Genomic DNA, 9448 nt, shown 5'->3' on the forward strand with positions numbered 1-9448 from the left:
TAAACTAGAATTCCAAGTAATAAACTTCCAAGGTGCAAACATTTGTCAGTGGTTCCATATGGAATCACACGTAAATATTTTTTTTCAATGTTGCAATTTTTTACCTTTACTTTGATCCAAGGTGTAATGAAAAGCTAAACCGATGGAGGTAGACGCTATCTTTGCCTGAATATACCTGATTGGTTTCCCACAGAGTACGAGGCCACGGCAGTGTTTCACCGCAGGACTTTCCTGATCGGCTCTGAGAAGAGGACGCCTTCCCATGGCACACAGGGCTTGCTGCCATCAGCAGAACTATACAAAGCCAAATCACATCCTCTACTGTAATCTACTGTTCTCTCTGCCAGTGGTGCACCCAGCCACCTGTTAACAACTCCCAGTCCTGGATAGGTGCTTACAGTGAATTCATTTTCCTATAGAATCTAAGCAAACAGTTGATTAATTGGTGCTACATTTTTACCTAGGTTGCCATGCACTTTTGTGGAAGTGGTGAGGTGCAGAGGGCTTGGTAACTTAATTGAATTGATTTTAATTTGTCTGCTTGCTTGTATATTTGTGCTCATTGCAAGACCATGAGCCGTGTAGTTCACCATCCTCATTTCCATTATATTTTGCACATGCTGACAGAAATACTCATTGTTCAGGCATGTCAACTGGAACACTTCAGGTTTGGCTTGGTGCACCATATTTAGGAGATCACTGCTGTCTTTGACTCCATTGTGCCTGCAAAGATCCTAACAACCAGATGCCATGCAGGTGCGTCCAATGAGGTGAAGGGTTCTTGCCAGGGTTGGAAAGGAGCTTGATGAACAGCTTGTGAGGGTTTTAAATGACCGGTCTTGACGTAAATGTTCTATTTTGCCTGTTAATAGATGATGGATGTACACTGTACACTGAATCTCTTAACTCGGCTCCTTCCCTGGTTGCTGCTAGCCCTTCCCTTATATTAATGTATGGCTCAGGTGTATTCTGGTGCAGATACTCTTGTTGTAGATTTTCTCTCACTGCAAAATGTTCTTGGGTTCTTTTCAAATGTAGTAAGCTAACTGCATACATACACAATCTAGTACCTCTGAATATGTATTAAATACCGAAGCTTAATTGAAAATGAGGTCTGATCATTTCACTCCCTGTTTTCTGCATCCACTGTATCCTGGATCACTGTTGTTTGCTGGAGAACGTCCCATCTCGTCTTTTGTAGTATATTTTTTTTATTTCAACGTTTGCCAAAAAATATGTTAGCTGCTAGATTCGTCCTTTGGAGCATCTGCCCTCCTCCAGGTGCTAATACACTGTGATCAGTTTTCCTTTATCACTAAAACCTCGTCACTTGAAATGTTCTTACCAGGCTGTACAAGTTTGAGGTTGTGTTTGTTATGCTGTGTCAAGGATTCCAATTAATTAATACGCAGAAAAATGCTAATGCAATATCCTCATGAGCTTCCACTGCTGCCTGAGGATTACGACTGTATTCCAACACTGTTAAATGAAGTCTTGAAAAAAAAAAATCTCAATTTTGTATTCAGAGTTTTTGTGTGCTCATGCATTCCTTTCTATAATTCTTTTTTCCTGATTCTGCATGTTCGCCTAGGCTGCAAGGGCTTCCTTGACGATACAGCGTAAAGTGATAACAGAAAGTGTAGTGTAATGTTCACTCGGCTGCACTGTGGTGTGCAGGGGGGCTTAGTCATTCTTACACGTGCAGCTGCTTGATTTCGATAACTGTGGAAGGCAACATCTGTCATACAGAATTCCCTTTTTTCATATCTTTTAATACATTCTACGTTATTTTATTCTGTGGTGCCTTTATATTGTCGGTGCTTAATACCGCCAAGGCAACCATTTCAGCAAACAACAATGCCAGTGTGTACATATTCAGTCTTTTTTTTTATTATTATTCTTTTTGAGGTGCCAATGCAGTATATGACTACTGTACATGTGTACATGTGTAACATAACATTGCAGCGTATGGTATACATTCCAGTGGTATTGTGGACTGGAGGAGAGGGAGGTCATGTAGATGAGGCTGCACAGCCTGTGCACAACCTTCTATAACTGTTCTCAAAGTGTTATAGGTGAAGGTACAGCAATACTAGATATCAGCAGCATTGCATATTCATTTACTTGGTTTAGTAACCAAATAATGGAAACAGAGCTGGAAAAGGGTCTTTCCACTTAAGATGTCCAGTATTGCTCTACTGGTAAAACTTTCGGGAACAATATTCTCTAAGGTGCTAAAGCTGAACCTCCTTTGTATATTATGGTTTATGAATATGTAAATACAATGTCCTGTAAAGCCTTACTGTATATTGTCAACTTATCAGACTGTTCATCCTAAAAAAAAAAATACTGAACAGAAATAACTTGTACATATTGTAGTAGTTCTGTTATGTATAGAAATAGGTTTATATTCACTTAGTGTTTTTCCTTTCTAATTTGATGGAGATTGCATTGATATTGACATTGACCATGATCGTTGTCATGGACATGAGATTGTTGCTTATGTACAGAATGTCTCTGGAACCACCTTAATGCTACAGTGTAGCAGGCAAAATGTGTTTTCATTCAGTTCTGTGCTTTCAGTTCAGAGACGTTAAGGAAAGTGACATGTATGTTCATTTTCTCTGCAGTATCATAAATTCTGTAATGGCATTGGTTCTGTTAATTGGCTGCGTCTGGTGTTATTGCGCAGAGGAGAGGTTCACTATCGCAAAACTAACAATAAAAACCTGGTACAAGTCTATAAACATCAAAGCTTAGGATTCAGTTCTACTTTGATGCAAAGTCAGTACTCAAAACTATGCAATCTGGGAAATGTACAATTATATATATGAATATCATGTGTGAATCCTGTGTACTTGGTTACACTCATTACCCTTATTAATGTCATTGTGAGAAAGAAAAATCATAACAACGGCTAAACCGACCCAGAGACCAAAACTCAAACTGCCTCATAATCCTCAGCATGCATTTTAGCATTAGCCTAAGTACACTGATTGGCAAATATAAACGGGACTGTTTTATGAATGCTGCCCACTTGGGCAGAGGGAAAGGGATTATAACATCAGTTCTGTGATTGTTTGACTTGGTAACATTATGTCTGCTTGTTTGGCTGTTTTTTGTCTTTCTTATATTCTTGTAGTTCATGAGTTGTGCAGAATGTAGAGCTATAATTCTCACACATTATAATACCTCTACACATTTCCTCTAATTCTGTTCTTAGATGATGTTTCATCAGATAGTAGATTTGGGTCAATTTGCATCTCTGCACTCGGCTTAATTTGAGTTTATTGAAATGCTTTTTTCTCTAATCGTGTTCCATGAAATATGCTTTGGACATTGATGTTTTGTTTTTAACAAAGAACATTTTGACAAAAAAACACATTTTCCCTTGTCATAATACAGTACCGTGCAAAAGACAGAGACCACTCAGCATTTAGTATGTCCACCTTTTGTGGACCTTTATTACAGCTTTCAGGAGACTCGCTTTCAGTTTCAACATGTTTCTTAAAAGCTTCTCTGTTTGATTTGTAAACATTCTTCTTTTTTGTCTGTTTCCTTTTCTTAGTAATGGCTTCTTGGCAGCTACACATCCTTCCAGACTCATAGTGTTGTTGTCTTCTCACAGTGGAAGGATGAACAGAAACACCAGTGGAATTTTTCAGATCTGAAGCAAGTGTGAAGCTTGATTTTCTTGAGTGCTGTTTATCGGATGCTGACAGTTTTGGTGGTCTGCCAGATAAAGTACAGTTAATCTATTTTCTCTGTATATTTTAATCATTTTTTAAACTCCAGCTTTGGGTACCTTTGTGTTTATTCATTTACTTTCCTTTTCCCTTTCTTATGCACATGAATTATATTTAATCTTCTCAGAAATATCTGCTGAAAAATTAATATTAATGGCTGTTTGGACTGGAAAGTAAATAAGTAAAGGGTGGTCTCTGGCTTTTACACATCACTGAATGTTGTGTTTTGTTTTGACCTTTGAGTTTGTGCTTATAATGCTTGTGTGAACGTAGCGATTGCAAGTTTGATGGTTCGCACAGAATTTCATTCTGTCATGGTCAGACATGTCACGGCTATATCGTGTCACTTCCTGGTGGCCAAAGTAGCCAACTGAAAACCAAAGTTTGGGAACTACCCTGAGTCTTGTCACATTTAAGATCCTAAATATTGCCCTTGTATTTGTTTTGAATTCTGTTAGATGGTCTGTGCTACATTAAGAGGGGATCACCTTGTTGGTTGTAGCTGAGTTTTCTATCAAAGCACAAGAACATATTCTTTGGTATCCAAACAATGCAATATAATCACTTCCTCTATTCTGGTTTTGACACCAGTTGCATCGTTGAAGAATGTCACACTACCGTTCTTATTTTTCCTGCATACAGACTAATTAACATGAAAATGCAAATACTGTACAAAATGTATTATGTATGATGTATACAAAATATTATATATTTCTGCTTTTTTCTGGTAAAATGCTCAGTATATATTTTGCCAGTGGTACAGTAAAATAGGACTTTTGATAAGGGTAAAATTATTGTACAGTAAATACCTTATATTTATGATTGTTCTGTGAAGTTCTGACTGAAGCTCTATTTGTGTACTGTTTGTCCAGATTTGGGGTGATGACATCACAATTTTGATGACATTATTGTCAAGCTATTATCGCTGGACTCTGCATGTTGCATCATGGACTTTAAAGATAACATGCCTGGATCATGTCATTTCAGTGCTCAAAGATGATGATGATCAGGCTCAGATTGTTTTAGTTTAATAGAGAACACTCGGTGTAGTAACTCCAAGTCATGATTTCAGCACTCAGTGATAAAAGGTTATGATATGAAAACAATAACAGACCATGTTATGGTTCTTTAAGGGCTATCAGATAGCTAGGCTACATGTTCAAGTATTTTTTTTAGTGGCATCAAAAAGTATATTATTCAGAAATATGTACATTTGCTCTTGTGGAGCAACAACAAATATTAGTGGCACAACAAGGTGATTCCCCCTTAATCACACAGCAGACCCTTAATCTGCACACAGAAAAGGAGGCTTAGTTCTTTTTTCTTTTCTTGTTGAATCGTGAAGAAATGTTCTCTCATGTAAAGACATTGTAAAAAGTGTGATTTTATGGTCAAGTGGCAGTTTAGAACAAAAACTGCAGGACTGTGTTGAATGTTTTGATATGTATTGTGTATTGCATTGCTTTTTGAGTCTCGTTGGTTTCTATGTTGAAGCTTTGTTGGACATTTGTTTTTCCAAAATTGGCACCCAGTGGAAAATTCTATGAGTTTTGAAGCACAATCTCATAGTTTTTCAAGCAGTAAAGATTGTAAGTTTAGAGCAAAGATGATTTTTCTTCTCTGAGTTCAGTGTATAATGTGTTATTCATTTTAGAGCTGGAAACTGACACATTTATCTGCTACACACATTTCGTTATTTTTTTCTTTAAAAATTCAGCCTTTTTCAGAAGTGCAGATATGTTTCTCCACTTTTGGAACCCTTCAGTCTAAAGGAGTGAGGTCCTTTTTGAATGTTATCCAGTCATAAAACATAAACCTGACTCTTTTGGTCAAACCTTCTGTGGTCAGTTGAAGTTCTCTTGAACTTCAGTGAAGGAAAGTGAGAGACATCATTTTGGATAAATCAGAAACAAAAAGCGCATTATATTTAATACCCAAGGAGGGTGGGGGTGTTAGTACTTCCAAGCCTTTATTTCCACAGTGTCCAGCTCTAAAACATTATTTCCATTTTTTTATTCAATTTTTAATATTATATATGTATGTGTGTGTGTGTGTGTGTGTGTGTGTGTGTGTGTGTGTGTGTGTGTGTGTCTTTTCCTCTGTGTGCATTCTTTTATCGCCACTGTTGGGACAAAACCTTGTACTTTACAGGAAAAGGAAAAACAGTCCTAACTTTGAATGGAAGTTAACGGAACACATTTTAATTATGGGGCGTTTCTATTGGTTCATTCGTCATGAAATTTTGACACATTGTAAAGGGCAAGTGGAGTTGGGCCTAACATGGAGATACAAGGCTTCATCTCAACAGTGACGATATGCAAGACTGAATGTTGAGTGTAACATTGTAAAGGTCTGTACCTGTTAGTGGATAATGACTACATGCAGGAGAAAGCTGTTGGTGTATTTGTGTGTATTTTTCACTGATTCAAGATTGTGATTGAATAGTTAAATCAGGGCATTTGTCATCAAAAGTGTCAGCAGAAGTACACAATTAGGCTATATAGACTAAAGATATATGATCCCACAGAAGATTTAAAAATATAGAAAGTAACTAGATATTTGCTACAGATATCATCATCCAAAGTATGTATGATGCCAAATGATGTATGGTTAAATAACGCTTTGGTGCTTTGGTTGTGTTGTGTTCTGTTGTTTGTCTGTCCAAATTCATTTTTGTGAATTCTGTTTAAACACAGCCCCGTCTTACTTTTATGGCTTAACACTGATTCTCAGGGTTATTTTTTATTTGTTTGATTCAGGCTTAAGTTGTATCTCCTTCATAAAGGATTTGTGGAAATAAGTTACTACTTCTACTCTAAATTCTGGATAGCATTATATGGCTTGCACCTGTCCCCTGAACCCCACCTCCCTGCCGGCTCTCGCGGCCGTTATCGGGGCCTGGGGGACGGACACATGACACATTACTATGTACAAGGTCTAGTTCATTTGTTTATTATGTTGGGTAGGGATGTGAATGTATTTTCATCAGTGCGTTTGTCAGGACATTCTCATACTTGAAAGGTAAATCGGTTAGCATTGTGTCGTCTAGCTGGGATTTATATTTTTAACATATTTAGCATTGTTTTTATAGAAGGAGCGCTATTATTTATTTCATTATTTTGATGTACGTGCTGTATTGTTAATGAATGTTACCTAATTTAGTCAAATGTCAAATAGATATGAATAGTTTTATGGGTTTTATTTAGGATGGTGTGATGTGCTGTCCGACACTTGTTTGGAATCTGAAAATGTATATTCTGTATTAGCTATCTGACAGACGCAGTTCAGGTGTATCTTTGTTATAAATGAGTTGTATGTTTTGGTAGCTTTCGAGATTCGCTTAACAATGAATTTAGAAAAACTGAAGTTGTCTGTGTAATTTTGCATGGGTATAACGTACTTGGTGCATTGAGGAATACTAAAGTTTGAGAATCAGGGCTTTTGTTATTAAGTTTATTTTTGAACTCTGTGTTGGTCGGTTCTGTGTGATTTTGTGTCAAGTTATGATTTTATGGTCCTTTGGTACCTTTAACTGTGAGGCTCTTGTTCCGATTCCTCAAGGCAAAATATAGTTTGCATGAGAGTAGCTGTCTGATGTTCTGAGGCGCCTCTGAAGTGATCACCAGCAAGAGCTCTACCTGAATCACTGGGTTACTGATTTCTATTTTGAATCGAAGTATTTTAGGAGAGGATCAGTTGACCAGTTTTCTTCGAGGGCACTGGATGGTATCCTTATATTTTTACTTACAGTATCTCAGTATTTTTACAATTACTCAGTTGCAACCTACCACTGTACTTCGCTGGATATATATCAACCACTTCATAAAGGAGTACATAATGTATTGATGGTTGATTATAGACAGTGATCTAAAATCATGACTCAGAATGCAGATACTTTAGCATAGCTATTTATTTTGTGGATGGAATAGCGCAGTGTATATAGTTTAATCACCAGCCATCCGTACGGTGCGTTGTCTTCTCCGACTACTCATTACGTCTCAGCATTTCTCATTATGACTTAGATTCTATCCAAGACTCACATTAAGCAAAATTTGACCCATGTAAACAGAAGTAGGCTCTTCTTCTGTTATTTATATGACAGCTCATAGCTTGTAGATGCCTTTATAGGCCTTTTCCTTACAGCAGAACTCGACTGTCGATTGTCAAACACTTTGACTCAACTCAACAATGATGGTTGTCCAAGTTCTTCAGTTCAGAGCTGTCTTCCCTGAATGTAAGTAATCCCCAAAAGCAGTTTCAAGGGATTTGTATCTGAATTCCTGCTGAACGTACTAAACTGTGTAGGAGATTCACATGCTTGATTTTAATGTCAGATACGTGTTGAATCAGTTTGAGTTGATGTGTCCTTTTTTTGTTTACAATTTTATACATCATCTGAAGTTTTATTAATGAAAATATGTACTGTACAGGTTCCATTGATGAACAAGATACAAATGTACACATCAATGAATAATTTTGTATCTTTGTCATTTTAATACATTAAAAATGTTGTGACCGAAATGAAGAAAACTATATAAACATTTCATTTTCCTACAATTGTGAGTGACGAGTTTTCTTGAACATCACACAAAAATAGACAGTGATACATTGGATACTGTGAATCAGCAGTTGTTCCTCCTGGCCTTTAGGTGGTGCCATGTAACTTGTGCTTCTGCATTGAATATCTGGGTTATAGGATGGCTACGACTCAGACACCTTATACATTCACTTTAAAGAACTACAATGGAAAGTCATAGTCACCATTACAGAGCAGACATCATTGCCTCACTGGCATAATATCTAATGCAATTCTGAAATAAATGCAAGTTACAACATGTTCTGCAACAGAAACCATTCTGTGTTTGACAAACTACCACAAGGCATATGGCGTAATAATGGAAAGACATTCATTTTATGTATTTATGTTCCCCTTTTTCTAATCAGAGTTTGTCATCCTGTGGATTTGAGTTTAGGTACACAGATGTTCTAGTGGCCCATGCATGTCTAAGCATTGTGAATGATGGAGCTCTGGGCATGCTGCTACACAAGGTCATGATAAGTTCAACAGAATACTGCCTATTTAGGCTATAACTTCAACTCTTTTTCTTTGTAGCCTGTAATCAGGTTAAATATCCACAGTCAGAGATGTCAAGTTGATCCACGTCTCTGTATGCTTCAGTCAAATGGAATTAACATCAGTAACTGCCTCAGGCAAATGAAACATTTACATAATTCAACATCACAGTCACAATTCAGTCCTAGCCTGAGCTCTGTTCTGTTGAGCAGTGTAACATCAGCTGACTGACTAGCTTTTGGAGACTGCAAGTCTGTTTTCTAATCTCCATGAAACAAAGAAGACAGCACCGATGTTGAACAGGCTCTTGGCTAAAATTAGAGACGCTCATATTGTCTCACAGGCCAAACGAATGACGCATTCTCTCAATGGCAGCAAGTAATAGCATTAGCAAACAAGTATAGTAGCACAGTCTAGCACTAAAAACATGATCATAAAAAAGAAGAACTGAAAGTTTGACCTACATCTGTCTGTGTGCACAGGTACATCCTTCTTCCTTTTTTCATGCATCTGACTGACCCTGACAAAAAACTCAAACACAGCGAGCTGGGCATAAGCCAAACTACAGGGCCTCAGCAGCAGAATAGTTTAATGCTCTTATAATAGCACACAGCTATAAGAGCATTAT

This window comes from Colossoma macropomum, unplaced genomic scaffold, assembly GCF_904425465.1.
Source record: "Colossoma macropomum unplaced genomic scaffold, Colossoma_macropomum, whole genome shotgun sequence".
NCBI classification, from domain to species: Eukaryota; Metazoa; Chordata; class Actinopteri; order Characiformes; family Serrasalmidae; genus Colossoma; species Colossoma macropomum.